Source organism: Somniosus microcephalus, unplaced genomic scaffold (genome assembly GCF_052327205.1).
Source record: "Somniosus microcephalus isolate GS21.2 unplaced genomic scaffold, FLI_Smic_1.0 unresolved_chr1, whole genome shotgun sequence".
NCBI classification, from domain to species: domain Eukaryota; kingdom Metazoa; phylum Chordata; class Chondrichthyes; order Squaliformes; family Somniosidae; genus Somniosus; species Somniosus microcephalus.
The window spans coordinates 60,482,514-60,499,465 of NW_028225179.1; the positions used below are offsets into that span (position 1 = coordinate 60,482,514).

Consider the following 16,952-nt stretch of genomic DNA (forward strand, 5'->3'; position numbering starts at 1 on the left):
AGTCTGCATTCTAGACAGAATGTCTCTTACGTCTAGGGGTATGAATCTCGCTTTGGTGATTGTAGATTGAAATTTGCGACCGGTCTCGCGTGAGCCCCGTTTTAATGTCGACTTCTAACATTGGACTTGCGCTCAAAACTTGTTCTAATCCGCGTAACTAATAATCGGTCAGGACCCGAATCATTCTCCAACAATCTCCAGCGGCTTTGGAGGAAGGTCAATGCAAATTGCCATGTAAATATCATGGCTTTTAAGACAAACTATTAAAGTGTTTTTTAGCAATCTAACACTGTGATGGTTGTAACTATGTTTGGGTGTGTCCAGGTTGGATACTAATGTATTTGTGGGTTGCTATTGTGTTAGATGTAAATGCTTTTGCACCTCTGTTCGTTATAAATATAATTAGATTTATTTGTATTATTTATGACTGTATTGGGTGGGGGAATCTGTGACAGTTATAAATGTATTTCTGAGCGCTGCCAAATGTCCAGTCCGACCCCATTCTACCTTTTCATTTTCCCCACGTGTCATTCGGCATAACATCTGGTACATCCGGAATTAAGTTTTTCTTTTATTGATAGTTAGAAAATGTGAAGCTTAGAAAGTAATAACTCTGCGTCCATCAGCCTCTCTGATACCCCCTGAGCACCCGTTACCCTGTCTGATAGGCCCTGAGCGTCTCTTCCCCTATCTGGCATCTCTTGAGCATGCCTTATGCCTCTGACACATCAGGAACGTCTCTTACCATGTCTGATAGATCCATAGCATCTCTTACTCTGTCTGATACATTCGGAGCGTCCCTTACCCTGTCTGGTACATCCGGACCGTCCCTTACCCTGTCTGATGTATCCGAAGCGTCTCTTACCCTATCTGGTAATTCCCGAGCGTCCCTTACCCTATCCAATCCATCCGGACCGTCCCTTACCCTGTCTGATGTATCCGAAGAATACCTTACCCTGTCTGGTACCTCTGGGGCGTCCCTTACCCTGTCTGGTATATCCAGAGCGTCCTTTACCCTATCTGGTAAATCCCGAGCGTCCCTTACCCTATCCAATCCATCCGGACCGTCCCTTACCCTGTCTGGTACTACCGGAGCGTCCCTTGACCTGTCTGATCCATCCGGAGCGTCCGTTACCTTGTCTGGTACATCCGGAGCTTCCCTTGCCCTGTCTGATCCATCCAGAGCGTCCGTTACCTTGTCTGGTACATCCAGAGTCTCACTTACCCTGTCTGACCCATCCAGAGCGTCGCTTACCCTGTCTGGCACATCCGCAAAATCCCTTACCCTGTCTGCCACATCCGGAGCATCACTTACCTTGTCTGTTAGTTGCTGAGCGCTGCCTATCCTGCCTGATCCATCTGGAGCGTCCCTTACCCTGTCTGGAATATCCGGATCGACCCTTACCCTGTCTGGTACTTCCAGAGCGTCCCTTTCCCTGTCTGGAAAATCCGGAGCATCCCTTACCCTGTCTGAACCACGCACAGCATCCCTTACCTGGCCTGATCCATCCGGAGCGTCCCTTACCCTGTCTGACCCAGCCGGAGCGTCTCTTAACCTGTCTGCTGCATGCGGAGCGTCCCTTACCCTGTCTGCTAGATGCGGAGGGTCCCTTACTCTGTCTGCTACATCCGGAGCGTCCCTTACCCTGTCTGGTCCATCCGGAGCGTCCCTTACCCTTTCTGCTACATCCGGAGCGTCTGTTACACTGTCTGCTACATCCCGAGCGTCCTGTACCCTGTCTGCTACATCCCGAGCGTCCTTTACACTGTCTGCTACATCCGGAGCGTCTCTTACCCTGTCTGATGCATCCGGAGCGTCCCTTACCCTGTCTGATCCATCCAGAGTGGCCCTTAAACTGTCTGCTACATCCGTAGCGTCCCTTACACTGTCTGCTACATCCGGAGCGTCCCTTAACCTATCTGCTACATCAGGAGCGTCAGTTACCCTGACTGATCCATCCAGAGCGGCCCTTAAACTGTCTGCTACACCCGTAGCGTCCCTTACAGTGTCTGCTACATCCGGAGCGTCCCTTAACCTATCTGCTACATCAGGAGCGTCAGTTACACTGTCTGCCACATCCGGAGCGTCCCTTACCCTTTCTGCTACATCCCGAGCGTCCCTTACCCTGTCTGCTACAGCCGGAGCGTCAGTTACACTGTCTGCTACATCCGGAGCGTCCCTTACCCTGTCTGCTACACCCGGAGCATCCCTTACCCTGTCAGATCCATGCGGATGGTCTCTTACTCTCTTTGTTCCCTCCTACGAGTCCGTTATACTGTTTGATTACCATTTTGCCAAAATTGCATATTTCTCCCCTCATTTGCAGCTATGAACCACTTCCCGTCGCTCACGCTCATCAACTGTTCAGGGAAAAGTGCCAACTACCAGGTAAACAAAATCCAGTTCTTCAGTTAGCCTCCCCAGTTCACTTGATTTCCCAAGGACATTTCGTGTAAAATCGAGCTGCTTTGGTTCCAACCGTCGGCCCTGCTTTCGCAGCGCTTGTCTGTCGGGCGGTCCCGCAGGTCTAAATGTATCGACTGGTTTCAAATCACCAATTCAGTTTGGTGCGAATGGGACATGTAACAGGTTTTTAAGCACCATCATCCCTTTTGTCTCTGAATCCCTCCTGCCTTCCATCCTATCACAGACCTTCCCTTTTGTTCTTTCCTCTCCTCCCCCATTTCCTTGCCCCGACACTTGGTTAAAAACCTGTTACATCTCCAGCTTTTTCCAGTTCTGACTTAGGGTAATCGACCTGAAACGTTAACTCAGTTTCTCTCTCCACAGATGCTCCCTGAGCTGCAATGTATTTCGCGTTGCACTTCTAGTTAATGGTTGAAAAAGTCATTCAAAGTTTTTGGGTTCCATTTCCACCAGAGTCGCTGTTCAGTCCGATTTCGGTGATGAACGTTTGCAGCAAAACCACAACTCGTTCATTTGCGTCCTTCAAGGAATGGGAATCGGCAGCGAGGTCGCTTGAATTGTGAATAATTAAAATGTCAGCTTCAGTCTGCTCACCTCCTTGAAATGTTTGCTTTATTCCTCGTGTGTTGTGTCGACAAACCCTGTGCATTCTGCCCTCTGGAGCTCAAACATTCTCTGGAGAAACGTCAATCGTGCCTTCTGTAAAGAAATCATTTGAGCCGGGGAACCTCTCCCATATCAATCAATGAAATCCTCTAACTGCGGAGCCTGTGTCCAGGAGAACAAGGGGTTGACCATTTAGGACTGAGATGAGGAGAAATGTCTTCACTCAGAAGGTGGTGAATTTTTGGAATTCTCTATCCCAGAGGGCTGTGGAGGCTCATTCTTTGAGTCTGTTCAAGACAGAGAGCGATAGATTTTTGAATATTAAGGGAATCAAGTGATCTGGGGATAGTGCAGGAAAGTGGAGATGAGGTAGAAGATTAGCCATGATCTTATTGAATTGCGGAGCAAGCTAAAGGGTCCAAATGGCCTACTCCTGCTCCTATTTCTTATGTTCTTATGTACTTAAGTGAGAATCAAAACCCCGAGACCAACGAGCCGCTGGAAACGAAGCCGTAAGATTTCGCTGCCACGCACAGCTTTCAGACCGCTTCAGGCCATCCAATCCCGCTTTCTAATACAATGTTCAACGATATCAAGTGATACACGAAATATTTCAAGTCAACAATATTAGCCCCACTTCACCAGATTCGTCTTGAAAGTCCATTTTTAACTTTTCTGAATTACTTCCCCTGCCGTCTCAGTCAGTATTTCTTTCTCTACCCTTTTCTGCTGGTGTTGCAGGTTAGATCAGCCTCGGCCGTTCAAGGAAACCTGAGAAGTCCATCAGGGTAAAGCACAGAGAGACTAAGAAACAGAGACAGGGAGAGAGATGGAATCTATTGGTACGATTCTCGCGCAGAAAATTTCGATGTTTCAAATGCGAGAGACGAAGTTTCAAATCCCGGATGAGCCCCTCGCTTTTTAGTCAAAATCAACAATTCCCTCGGCTTGGCGATATTGCAGAAAACTTAAAATAAAAACTGCCACAAATACTGTGCAGAGCCTGTGTCCAGTTTATATCCAGAAACCCGCGATTTTATTATTAAAAGCGGGAATTCAGTCCCAAATGTGCCGAAACTGTGAGGTAAATATGTAAATCCATTTATTTCCAGAAGCCTGCTCCACATTTTCCACATTGTCAATCTGGGAGCGCGGGCAGGACATCTCTTGAAGCCCGCCGCTCACCCACAAAGCAGCACAAACTCACGGGTTCAAAAATCACCTTATTTTAGCCTCTTTACCAAAAATCCACCGTTTCTAAGCAGTGCCGTGTGTGACTTTATTGTGGTCAGAACAGAATTGCAGCAAATAATATGTGTCGCCGTGATCGTACAGTAGTTAGTACTCTCTGTTGTGGCCGCAGCAACCTCGGTTCGGAATCCGAATCATGGCACAGCTTGATTTATATCTCCTGTTCTCTGCGGCACCTGCTGATGGAACATCCCTTAATCAAAACGTTAACTTTTACTAAATGAAGAAAATATTTACTGATAGCGTTACGCACAAAACGTGGGATATGGGACAAAATAACCAGCACAAGCACGGTCGACCACATGGTTTCCTTATGCACTGTAAGTTTCTGCGTAGTTTTTGATGAGGTAACAGAGAGGGTTGATGAGGGCAATGAGGTTGATGTGCTGTACATGGACTTCCAAATAGTGCCACATAAAAGGCTTGCCAGCAAAGTTAAAGACCATGGTTAAAAGGGTCAGTGGCTGCATGGATACGGAATTGGCTAAGTGACAGTGAAACAGGGAGTAGTGGTGAATGGCTGTTTTTCAGACTGGAGGAAGGTACACAGTTGTGTTCCCCAGAGGTCGGGACTAGGACCACTGATTTTCTCGATATATAGTAATGACTTGGACTTGGGTGTACAGGGCACAATTTCAAAATTTGCAAATTACTTTCCCTGACTGAAATGCGAGAGATCCCAGACGAGCTTCTGGCTTTTTGGTCAAACATCACCAATTCCTTCCGCTTGGCGACATTGGAGAAGTCTTGAAATAATAACTGCCCAAAAATACTGTGCAGAGCCTGTGTCTAGTATATAACAAGAAACCCGCGATTTTATTATTAAAAGCGGTGATTCAGTCCCTGATGTGCCGAAACTGTGAGGTAAATATGTAAATCCGTTTGTTTCCAGAAGCCTGCTCCACATTTTCCACATTGTCAATCTGGGAGAGCGAGCAGGACATCTCTACAAGTCTGCCGCTCACCCACAAAGCAGCACAAACTCACGGATTCAGAAACAACTCATAGATGGAGAATCAAAGATAAGCGACAGCAGAGGGACTGGCAATTCCTGTAACCCAGGGAAAATGCTTTGGCTCCGTGGGTTAGTTGGTTAAAGTGCCTGTTTATAAACAGACGTTTCTGGCATGGACTCCCAGCTTTGTTGTATAGTTTGTGATATTAAGCAACAAAATAACACTGTATCTGGAAATCACGCTGACCAGAGCATGGAAATAACAATTTTAATAAAATTACCAGCATTTTTTTGAAATGATTGGTTTAAACCTTGGATCTGAGGAGAGCTCTTCGACCTGAAACATTAACCCTGTGTTTCCGTCTCCACAGATGATCCCGGACCTGCGGAGTGTTTACAGCATTTTCTGAATAATTTCATTTCCAGACTCTGTAGTATTTAGCATTGTCCTTTAGCCTTGCATTATCAGAAACAAGACGGTGACTGGACAATTGAAGCTCTAGATCCGGTACGCGTTGGTGGTTCAGGGGCAAAATTCGCGCTTGCATTGTGGGAAACAAGGTTTCGACTCCCGGCCAATGCAAGTGTGAGCTTCTTACCAAAATACAACAGCAAACTACTGCGGATACTGGAATTCAGACTAAAGTACTTCGGTTAACATTTTAAATTCAAGAAGTTTCATGAAACGCAGTACAAAAAAGACATTTGTATCAAACTTTCCCTCATTCTGCTTGCAAGGAAAAGAGTAATAATTTGAGTTAAGCATCCGTGGGACAAACCTCAGGGAAACAGCTCCGAGCTTCCACAAGGAGGGAGACGCTGAGACCCGAGCGAGAAAGGAGAAGGATTGGGAGGAAGGATTTTGTTAAAGGCGGTTAGAGCCCGAAGCTGCGGTAATATTTTGGTGTTTGTGGTGGGTTTGCATGGTGTTCTGAATTCGGCACCCGTGGGACCATTTCAAAAGTCAGCTTCTCACATCGTTTCAGCGGTAGACAAAGCAGCACTGTCTAATATTCCGGGCAGAAGGTGTTTCAAGAAGATTGACGCTGAATGTAAGTTTATCCCAATTCAGGCGAGCTCATGGGTGCAGAAAGCAAAATGTAAAGGTCCTGCATTGCCCAGAATCGAACACGGGTGTAAGACGTCCAATGAAACACAGAGACGGACCCTTTAACTTTACTCAGTTGATTGGTTTTCAGTTGCTCCTGTGAAGCTCTGGGATTTCGAAAGAAAGGGTAAAAACGACATGTTTTTAATGGAAAGTATTTATGATTTCTACAATGTCGATTGGCTGTAAGAAGCTGAGTTTTGACTAAAATCTAGTGGGGTTTGGCCAGAATTTGAAGCTGGGACCTATCGCAATTCAGCTGTGATACGCCTAAAGTGATAATAATACCCCTAGACCAACGAGCCGCCGACCTATAAGTGTGATACTCATTAAGTACTGGGAATCTCAGATTCTGACGGTACTGAAGTAAGCTGTCTCTGAGAGTACTATCTAATTGGTCCCACTCTCCATAGACTTACAAGTGTTTTCCCTTTAAAGTATATATTGGTAACTTGAGACATGACATAAGCTAAATTAAGCAGGCTTTGGAGCAAAAGGTGAATTTGGACATAATGTTAAAAGTGAATGTGAAAAGAACCGAAGGTGTCAAAACTTTAACACAAACGACGAGGATGGGATTCGAACCCACGCGTGCAAAGCACAATGGATGAGCAGTCCATCGCCTTAACCACTCGGCCACCTCGTCTACCATCAGCTCTATCATTTAATACTCTTTGTATCCAAACAGAACTACTCTGCAAGAAAGTCCGCTTCACCAATTGACCTGCCCGTGCACCCAGATCTACAATGTTGAAAATGTACAATCAGCCCTGTAAGCAAAAGGCCGTCCGTTAATTCAGGTGAGGGACTGTCAAAAATGGTCGGTTTGATGTCAAATTCAGAACAGAGAAGAAAAAGTTTGCCGTCGTCAAGAAGTTGTGGGGAGGATTGTGAGCAAATCCAGCGCAACACCTCATATAAAGGAGTGGATTTAGGAAAAGATTGGTATATTTCGAATTATGCGAGCTGGGTTCGCATCTGCGCAGGGAAACCCAATGCTACTTCGAACACAACACCTTAACATAGAAAAATACTGCAGATGCTGGAAATCCGAAATAACAACAGAAAATGCTGGAAAAACTCAGCAGGCCAGCCAACATCCGTGGAGAGAAATTAGAGTCGACGTTTCGGGTGATCCCTTTTTCAAAACTGGAAAGGAAATTAAATAGATGGAAGGCAGGGCTGCGATAGAACAAAAGAAGTAAAGAGACATTAAGAAGTATTCAAAACCAGACGAGATGGTCATAGGACAGTGGAGACAAAAGACGGCTCAGATTAGGTGTGAAGTGTACTGGCAGGATGAGAGACAGCTGCCATGTGGGAAAGAGAAAAAAAGGAAACGGGGGGAAGGGAAAACCCAAAACAAAGGGGTGGAAAAAAATATAAGTAAAAATGTAATAGGGGCCGAGGTTATGATCTGAAATTATTGGACTCGATATTGTGCCTAATCGGAACTGAGGTGCTGTTGCTAGAGTTTACATTGAGCTTCCGTGGAACAATGCAAGAGGCCACGGACAGTGAGGTCCGAGTGGGAATGAAGCAGTGAATTAAAATGACAGGCGACCGGAAGCTCGGGGTCACCCTTATGGACTGAATGGAGATGTTCCGCAAAGCAGTCACCCAATCTGCGTTTCGTCTCCCCAATGTAGAGGAGACCGCATCGGGAGAAGCGAATACAGTATACTAGATTGCAAGAAGTACAAGTAAATTGCTGTTTCACCTGGACAGGGTGTTTGGGGCCCTGGACAGTGGGAAGGGGGGGAGGTATAGGTGCAGGTGTTACATCTCCTGCGCTTGCACAGGAAGGTGCCAGGTGAAGGGGAAGGTCTGTTGGGGGTGATAGAGGAGTGGACTAGGGTGTCTCGGAGGGAACAGTCCCTACAGAATGCTGAAAGTGGAGGGGAAGATGCGTTTGGTGGTGGGATCACTTTGGAGGTAGTGGAAATGGCGGAGGATGATCAGTTGAATGTAGAGGCTGGTGGGGTGAAAGGTGAGGACAAGGGAACCCTATCGTGGTTCCGGGAGGGAGGGGCAGGGGTGAGGGCAGAAGTGCGGGAGATTGAACGGACACGGTCGTCGCAGCTGAAATCGCATTCCTTTAAAAAAGACTAACACACAGAATGATCCGGGGCTGTGAGCTCACCCATTTTAAATAGGCACAGAAGGATCCGTGACTGACAACAATCCCGATTACGATTAGCAGCGACATCAGATGCTTTATCCATTAGGCCAAGGAAATTCCGTGTGCAATCCGGCTATTTTGCTTCTGAAGGCCGGCCCTGCTTTCGCAATGCTTGTCTGTCGAGCGGTTCCGCAGGTTTCAATGTATCGACTGGTTTGAAAGCACCAATTGAGATTGGTGCAAATGGGACATGTCCCCCCAGGAACAACGATTGTCACAGAGCAAACTTAAGTTTGCTGAAGTTAAGCAGTTGAAAGTGAATGTTAGGTTAAGGTAATCCCTCAGGAAAGTGGTAAAGAAATGGAAGGAGGAAAGAAAAGGAGGGCTATTGATTGTGGAAGGAAAAAAATGCTGGGAGAAGAAGTGGGTTTGAAATATGGAGCATCAAGCTCAGGCATGTGAGAGCGCGGGGTTTTGAAGGAGTAAATAGGTTTTCACCGCCAACAAATAATATTTGTTTCATGTAGTAATGATTGATTTCTTGTTGCTTTCTATCAGCAGGTGCCACAGAGACCAAAATATATAAAGCGAGTTATACCGTGACTGGGATTCCAACCGAGGTTGCTGCGGGTACAACACAGCGTACTGACCACTATATGAACACGGCACCACACACCAGCTGCTGTTCTTCTGCTCTGTCCACAGCAAAGTAACGCACGGCACCGCTTAGAAAAGATGGATTTTTGGAGAAGGCCAAAATCAGCACTGCCAGAAATTATGACAGCGGTGGAATTCGACCCATGTCCCATAGCAACTGGAGCCTTTATCCAGAGTGGGAACTAATGCAGCCGCAGTCACATTTAAAAGATTGTAGCCCTTTCACACGAGAATAAACTCACCCCTGGAGAGTCATAAAGAAGAAAAAAAAGGCCCCGCTGGGAGTCAAACCCAGGATCGCCTGTTTACTAGACAGGCGCTTTGACCAGCTAAGCCATGGAGCCAAACTAGGCCTCCGTGGCTCATCTCCACTCACTGATATCTATCAGCTACCAGTCACCGACTGCTGGAGTCTGAGGCTGTTTTGTATTTATCCATCTCTCTTGTCCGCCTTGTGTCCCAATGCTGTCTGTATCTCTCGCTGCGTTTATCTCAGTGTCAATCTGTGAGTTGATTCTAAATGAATACCTGTGTTTGTGCCTTACATTAAATAAATGAGGAGATCAGACAATTGTTCCTCTGACATTGGGGAACAAATGAGCCAACATTCATAACAAGATATTATTTATTGTGATGCAGCAAATACAATATTCCATCTTGAATGATTTAGGTTCAATTCTGTGCAAAAAGAAACTTTGACCCCAAACGCCTTTCACGACCACCGGACGTCTCAAAGCGCTTTACAGTCAATGACGTACTTTTGGAGTGTAGTCACTGTTGCAATGTGGGAAACGCCGCAGCCATATTGTGCACAGCAAGCTCCCACAAACAGCATTGTGATAATGACTAGATAATCTGTTTTTGTTATGTTGATTGAAGGATAAATATTGGAGAGGACACCTTGAATAACTCCCTTGCTCTTACTTCGAAATAGTACCATGGGATCTTTTACGTCCACCTGAGAGAGCTGGCGAGGCCTCGATTTAACGTCAGATCCAAAATACGGCACCTCCGACAGTGCAGCACTCGCTCAGCACTACACTGGAGGGGCATCCCTGGATTTATATGCTCTAGTCCCTGCAGGAAGAATCTGAACCCACGGCCTTCTGGCATCAGAGGCCAGTGTGCTACCCAGTGAGCCACAGCTGACACTAAGTAGGTAAAAGTGAATGTCAGATTAAGGGAAAACCGCAGGAAAGTGACAATGAAATGAAAGGAGGAAAGTGAACAAGGGCTAGTGGTTGTGGAAGGAAGAAAAATCTGGAAGAGGCGAGTGTGAAATATGGAGAATAAGTCACAGGTATATGAGAGCGTGGGGTTTTGAAGGAATAAATAGGTTTCACCACAAACAAGACAGAGTTCTTCTTTTAATAAATAATGATGATTCTCTGAGTTTTATTAGCAGGTGCTGCAAGGGACAGAAGATGTAAAGCAAGTAGTGCCGTGACTCGGATTCCACCCGAGGTTGCTGAAAACACAACGCAGAGTACTGACCACTATACGATCATGGAGCCACTGATTATGCTTCTACCAATTACTTTAATCCATGCCCCTGGTTATTGATCCTTCTGCTAAGGGAAATAGGTCATTCCTATCCACTCTATCTCGGCCCCTCATAACTTTATACCCCTCAATTAAGTCTCCCGTCAGCCCCCTCTGTTCCAAAAAATCAACTCCGCCTATCTAATATTTCCTCATTAACAAAAGAACCAGAGGGAAGAAGGGGACATTTTGTTTTACGTTGCGAGTTGTTATGCTCTGTAATGCTCCGCCTGAAAGGGTGATGGAAGCAGATTCAATAGTTACTTTGAAAAGGGAATTGGAGAAATGCTTGAAGAGGAAATGTTTGCAGGGTATGTTGGGAAAGAGCTGGGACTGATTGGATATCACTTTCAAGAGCACGATGGGCCAAATGGCCTCCTTCTGTGATGTATGATTCAATGTTTCTGTCAAAGGTTTGATGAAAGTATTCATGCGAATGAGGCGGATCAGTTGCCCGCTCAACTATCCTGCTTTATTTTTGTGCATTTGTGGCTGTGCAATTTCAACCTAATTGAAACGATTCAGAATTCGCTACCCAGGAAGCTCGGTGTTGTACTCTACTGCTGGCGCGGTGGCCAAGTGGTAAGGTGTCGGTCTCGTAAACCGAAAATTATGGGTTCGACACCCGTCCGTGCCTGGTAGAGGTTTCATCACCTTTAATGTGACATTTTTTAAACTTTTCTCCTGATGAACTCTATCAAAATCGTTCATAATTTTCAATATTACTATCAAATCTCTTCTTGGCAATCTCTGCTCTAAAGAGAAAAATCCCAGCTTCTCCAGTCTCTTCACATAAATGAAGTCCCTCACCCCTGGTACCATTCTAGTAAATCTATTCTGCACTCTCTCCAAGGCCTTGACTTTCTTCCTAAAGCGTGGTGCCCAAAATTGAAGACAATACTCCTTATGAGGCCTGACCAGTGTTTTTAAAGTTTTAGCATAACTTCCTTGCTTTTGAAATCTATTAATAAAGCCAAGGATCCCACATGCTTTTTAACAGCCTTCTCAACGTGTCCTGACCGCTTCACAGATCTCTGTACGCACACCCCATGTCTCCCTGTTCTTGCGTCCACTTTAAAATTGTACCATTAGGAGGCGGTTAACAAAATGCAGGGGAGAGCTTTCTGACCAGTTTCGGGGCCAGTGATCTCCAGAGGGAGCCGATTAAAGTCAATTATTGTTCACGTTAAATTTGTACCATTTAATTCATTTTGCCTCTCCTCATTATTCCTACCAAAATATATCACTTCACACTTCTCTGCGTTAAATTTCATCTGTCACGTGTCTGCCCATTTAACCACTCTGCATATGTCCTCCTGTAGTCTGTTATTATCGTCTTCACTGTTTACTACATTACCGTCTTTCGTACTTTTTGCAAAATTTGAAATTATGCCCTCTATACCAAAGTTCATTAATCTTCATCAAAAAGAGCAGCGGTCCTACTTTCGACCCCTGGGGAACACCACTCTAAACTTCCTTCCAGTCTGAGCATCCAAAACCTCTCCCTGCAAAAACTTCCTGACCTGCGGAGCAATTCAAATAGACAGAGTGAGAAGCGAAAGCAGAGAAATGTCAAAACTAAGATCGATAGATTGCTGTTAGGCAAGGTTATTAAATGTTACGGCAACAATGGAGCTGTTCAACAGACCTGTTAAGATTAAAGCGGAATGCTTTCGATCTTACTGCACCCCACCAGCGGGCCAATATTTCACACTTAAACCCTCGATCACAGCGAGGTAGCGCTGCCCGTCACACACGCACCTCAACAGTTTTGGGAAAAGCGCCAACCAGCATGAAAAAGAACCCCAGTTCTTCAGTTAACAGGCACTGTATCACAAGATTCCCCAAGGAAATTTCGTGAACAATCGGGTCCCTGTCCTTCCAAAGGCCCCGCTTTCGCATTGCTTGTTTGTCGAGCAGTCCCACAGTATCGACTAGTTTCAAGGTACTAATGTGCATTGGTGCGAATGGGACATGTGCTCTCAGGAACAGCGGTGGCAGCAGAGAAAATTTAACGCCGTAAGTAAAGGAAAGACTTACATTTATATAGCGCCTTTCACGACCACCGGACGTCTCAAAGCGCTTTACAGCCAATGAAGTACTTTCGGAGTGTAGTCACTGTTGCAATGTGGGACACGCCGCAGCCATATTGTGCAAAGCAAGCTCCCACAAACAGCATTATGATAATGACCAGATAATCTGTTTTTGTTATGTTGATTGAGGGATAAATATTGGATAGGACACCGGGAATAACTCCCCTGCTCTTACTTCGAAATAGTCCCATGGGATCTTTTAGGTCCACCTGAGAGAGCAGGCGGGGCCTCGATTTAACGTCACATCCAGAATACGGCGCCTCCGACAGTGCAGCACTCGCTCAGTACTGCACTGCAGGGACAGCCTGGATTTATATGCTCTAGTCCCTGCAGGAGAAATCTGAACCCACGGCCTTCTGGCTCAAAGGCCAGTGTGCTACCCACTGAGCCACAGCTGACACTAAGTAGGTAAAATTGAATGTCAGATTAAGGGAAAACCGCAGGAAAGTGACAATGAAATGAAAGGAGGAAAGTGAAGAAGGGCTAGTGGTTGTGGAAGGAGGAAAAAGCTGGAAGAGGCGAGTGTGAATTATGGAGAATAAGGCACAGGTATGTGAGAGCGTGGGGTTTTGAAGGAATAAATAGGTTTCACCACAAACAAGACAGATTTCTTCTTTTAATAAATAATGATGATTCTCTGAGTTTTATTAGCAGGTGCCGCAAGGGACAGAAGATGTAAAGCAAGTTGTGTGGTGACTCGGATTCCAACCGAGGTTGCTGCAAACACAACGCAGAGTACTGAGCACTATACGATCATGGAGCCACAGATCATCCTTCTACCAATTACTTTAATCCATGCCCCTGGTTATTGATCCTTCTGCTAAGGGAAATAGGTCCTTCCTATCCACTCTATCTGGGCCCCTCATAACTTTATACCCCTCAATTAAGTCTCCCATCAGCCCCCTCTGTTCCAAAAAATCAACTCCGCCTATCCAATATCTCCTCATTAACAAAAGAACCAGAGGGAAGATGGGGAGATTTTGTTTTACGTTGCGAGTTGTTATGATCTGTAATGCTCTGCCTGAAAGGGTGGTGGAAGCAGATTCAATAGTTACTTTGAAAAGGGAATTGGATAAATGCTTGAAGAGGAAATGTTTGCAGGGTATGTTGGGAAAGAGCTGGGACTGATTGGATATCGCTTTCAAGAGCACGATGGTCCAAATGGCCTCCTTCTGTGATGTATGATTCAATGTTTCTGTGAAAGATTTTATGAAAGTATTCATGCGAATGAGGCGGATCAGTTGCCAGCTCCACTATCCTGCTTTATTTTTGTGCATTTGTGGCTGTGCTATTTCAACCTAATTGAAACGATTCAGAGCTCGCTACCCAGGAAGCTCGACGCTGGGTTCTACTGATGGCGCGGTGGCCAAGTGGTAAGGCGTCGGTCTCGTATAGAGGCGACGAGATCTGTGGGTTCAACCCCCGTCCATCCCTGGAGAAGTTTCATCACCTTTAATATGTCATTTTTTCAACTTTTCTCCTGATGAACTCTATCAAAATCGTTCATAATTTTCAATATTACTATCAAATCTCTTCTTGGCAATCTCTGCTCTAAAGAGAAAAACCCCAGCTTCTCCAGTCTCTTCACATAAATGAAGTCCCTCACCCCTGGTACCATTCTAGTAAATCTATTCTGCACTCTCTCCAAGGCCTTGACTTTCTTCCTAAAGCGTGGTGCCCAGAATTAAAGACAATACTCCTTATGAGGCCTGACCAGTGTTTTTAAAGTTTTAGCATAACTTCCTTGCTTTTGGACTCTATTAATAAAGCCAAGGATCCCACATGCTTTTTAACAGCCTTCTCAACGTGTCCTGACCGCTTCACAGATCTGTGTACGCACACCCCATGTCTCCCTGTTCTTGCGTCCACTTTCAAATTGTACCATTAGGAGGCGGTTAATAAAATGCAGGGGAGAGCTTTCTGACCAGTTTCGGGGCCAGTGATCTCCAGAGGGAGCCGATTAATGTCAATAATTGTTCGCGTTAAATTTGTACCATTTAATTCATTTTGCCTCTCCTCATTCTTCCTACCAAAATATATCAATTCACACTTCTCTGCGTTAAATTTCATCTGTCACGTGTCTGCCCATTTAACCACTCTGCATATGTCCTCCTGTAGTCTGTTACTATCGTCTTCACTGTTTACTACATTACCGTCTTTCGTATTATTTGCAAAATTTGAAATTATGCCCTCTATACCCAAGTTCATTAATCTTCATCAAAAAGAGCAGCGGTCCTACTATCGACCCCTGGAGAGCACCACTCTAAACTTCCTTCCAGTCTGAGCATCCAAAACCTCTCCCTGCAAAAACTTCCTGACCTGCGGAGCAATTCAAATAGACAGAGTGAGAAGCGAAAGCAGAGAAATTTCAAAACTAAGATCGATAGCTTGTTGTTAGGCAAGGTTATTAAATGTTACGGCAACAATGTAGTTGTTCAACAGACCTGTTAAGATTAAAGCGGAACGCTTTCGATCTTACTGCACCCCACCAGCGGGCCAATATTTCACACTTAAACCCTCGATCACAGCGAGGTAGCGCTGCCCATCACACACGCACCTCAACAGTTTTGGGAAAAGCGCCAACCAGCATGAAAAAAAACCCCAGTTCTTCAGTTAACAGGCACTGTATCACAAGATTCCCCAAGGAAATTTCGTGAACAATCGGGTCCCTGTCCTTCCAAAGGCCCCGCTTTCGCATTGCTTGTCTGTCGAGCAGTCCCACAGTATCGACTAGTTTCAAGGTACTAATGTGCATTGGTGCGAATGGGACATGTGCTCTCAGGAACAGCGGTGGTAGCAGAGAAAATTTAACGCCGTAAGTAAAGGAAAGACTTACATTTATATAGCGCCTTTCACGACCACCGAACGTCTCAAAGCGCTTTACAGCCAATGAAGTACTTTTGGAGTGTAGTCACTGTTGCAATGTGGGACACGCCGCAGCCATATTGTGCACAGCAAGCTCCCGCAAACAGCATTGTGATAATGACCAGATAATCTGTTTTTGTTATGTTGATTGAGGGATAAATATTGGACAGGACAACGGGAACAACTCCCCTGCTCTTACTTCGAAATAGTCCCATGGGATCTTTTACATCCACCTGAGAGAGCAGGCGGGGCCTCGATTTAACGTCAGATCCAAAACACGGCACCTCCGACAGTGCAGCACTCGCTCAGCACTACACTGGAGGGGCAGCACTGGATTTATATGCTCTAGTCCCATGCGGGAGGAATCTGAACCCACGGCCGTCTGGCTCAGAGGCCAGTGTGCTACCCACTGAGCCACAGCTGACACTAAGTAGGTAAAAGTGAATGTCAGATTGAGGGAAAACCGCAGGAAAGTGACAATACAGCATGGTGGCATAGTGGTTAGCACTGTTGCCTCACAGCACCAGGGATGCGGGTTCGAAGCCGGCCTCGGGCGACTGTCTGTGTGGAGTTTGCACATTCTCCCCGTGTTTGCGTGGGTTTTCTCCGGGTGCTCTGGTTTCCTCCCACAGTCCAAAGATGTGCAGGTTAGGTTGATTGGCTATGATAAATTGACCCTCAGTGTTAGGGGGATTAAATGCATGGGGTTACGGAGATAGAGTGGGATAGGGGTTACAGGGATCGGGTGGGATATGTGTCGGTGCAGGCTCGATGGGCTGATAATGGCCTCTATCTGCACTCTGTGATTTCTGTGAAATGAAAGGAGGAAAGTGAAGAAGGGCTAGTGGTTGTGGAAGGAAGGAAAAGCAGGAAGAGGCGAGTGTTAATTATGGAGAATAAGGCACAGGTATGTGAGAGCGTGGGGTTTTGAAGGAATAAATAGGTTTCACCACAATCAAGCCAGATTTCTTCTTTTAATAAATAATGCTGATTCTCTGAGTTTTATTAGCAGGTGCCGCAAGAGACAGAAGATGTAAACCAAGTTGTGCCGTGGCTCGGATTCCACCGAGGTTGCTGCAAACACAACGCAGAGTACTGACCACTGTACGATCATGGAGCCACTGATTATGCTTCTACCAATTACTTTAATCCATGCCCCTGGTTATCGATCCTTCTGCTAAGGGAAATAGGTCCTTCCTATCCACTCTATCTCGGCCCCTCATAACTTTATACCCCTCAAAAATCAACTCCGCCTATCCAATATTTCCTCATTAGCCAACGAACCAGAGGGAAGATGCGGAGATTTTGTTTTACGTTGCGAGTTG

At 45.7% G+C, this 16,952-nt stretch overlaps 2 non-coding genes across 2 annotated transcripts; one reads left to right on the forward strand and one right to left on the reverse strand.

The window, feature by feature from the left end:
* Positions 1–6,912: 6,912 nt before the first annotated feature.
* Positions 6,913–6,994, reverse strand: trnas-gcu (transfer RNA serine (anticodon GCU)). The gene has a single exon. It is a non-coding gene; the product is annotated as a tRNA-Ser (tRNA).
* Positions 6,995–11,234: 4,240 nt separating this feature from the next.
* Positions 11,235–11,306, forward strand: trnat-cgu (transfer RNA threonine (anticodon CGU)). The gene has a single exon. It is a non-coding gene; the product is annotated as a tRNA-Thr (tRNA).
* Positions 11,307–16,952: the final 5,646 nt, after the last annotated feature.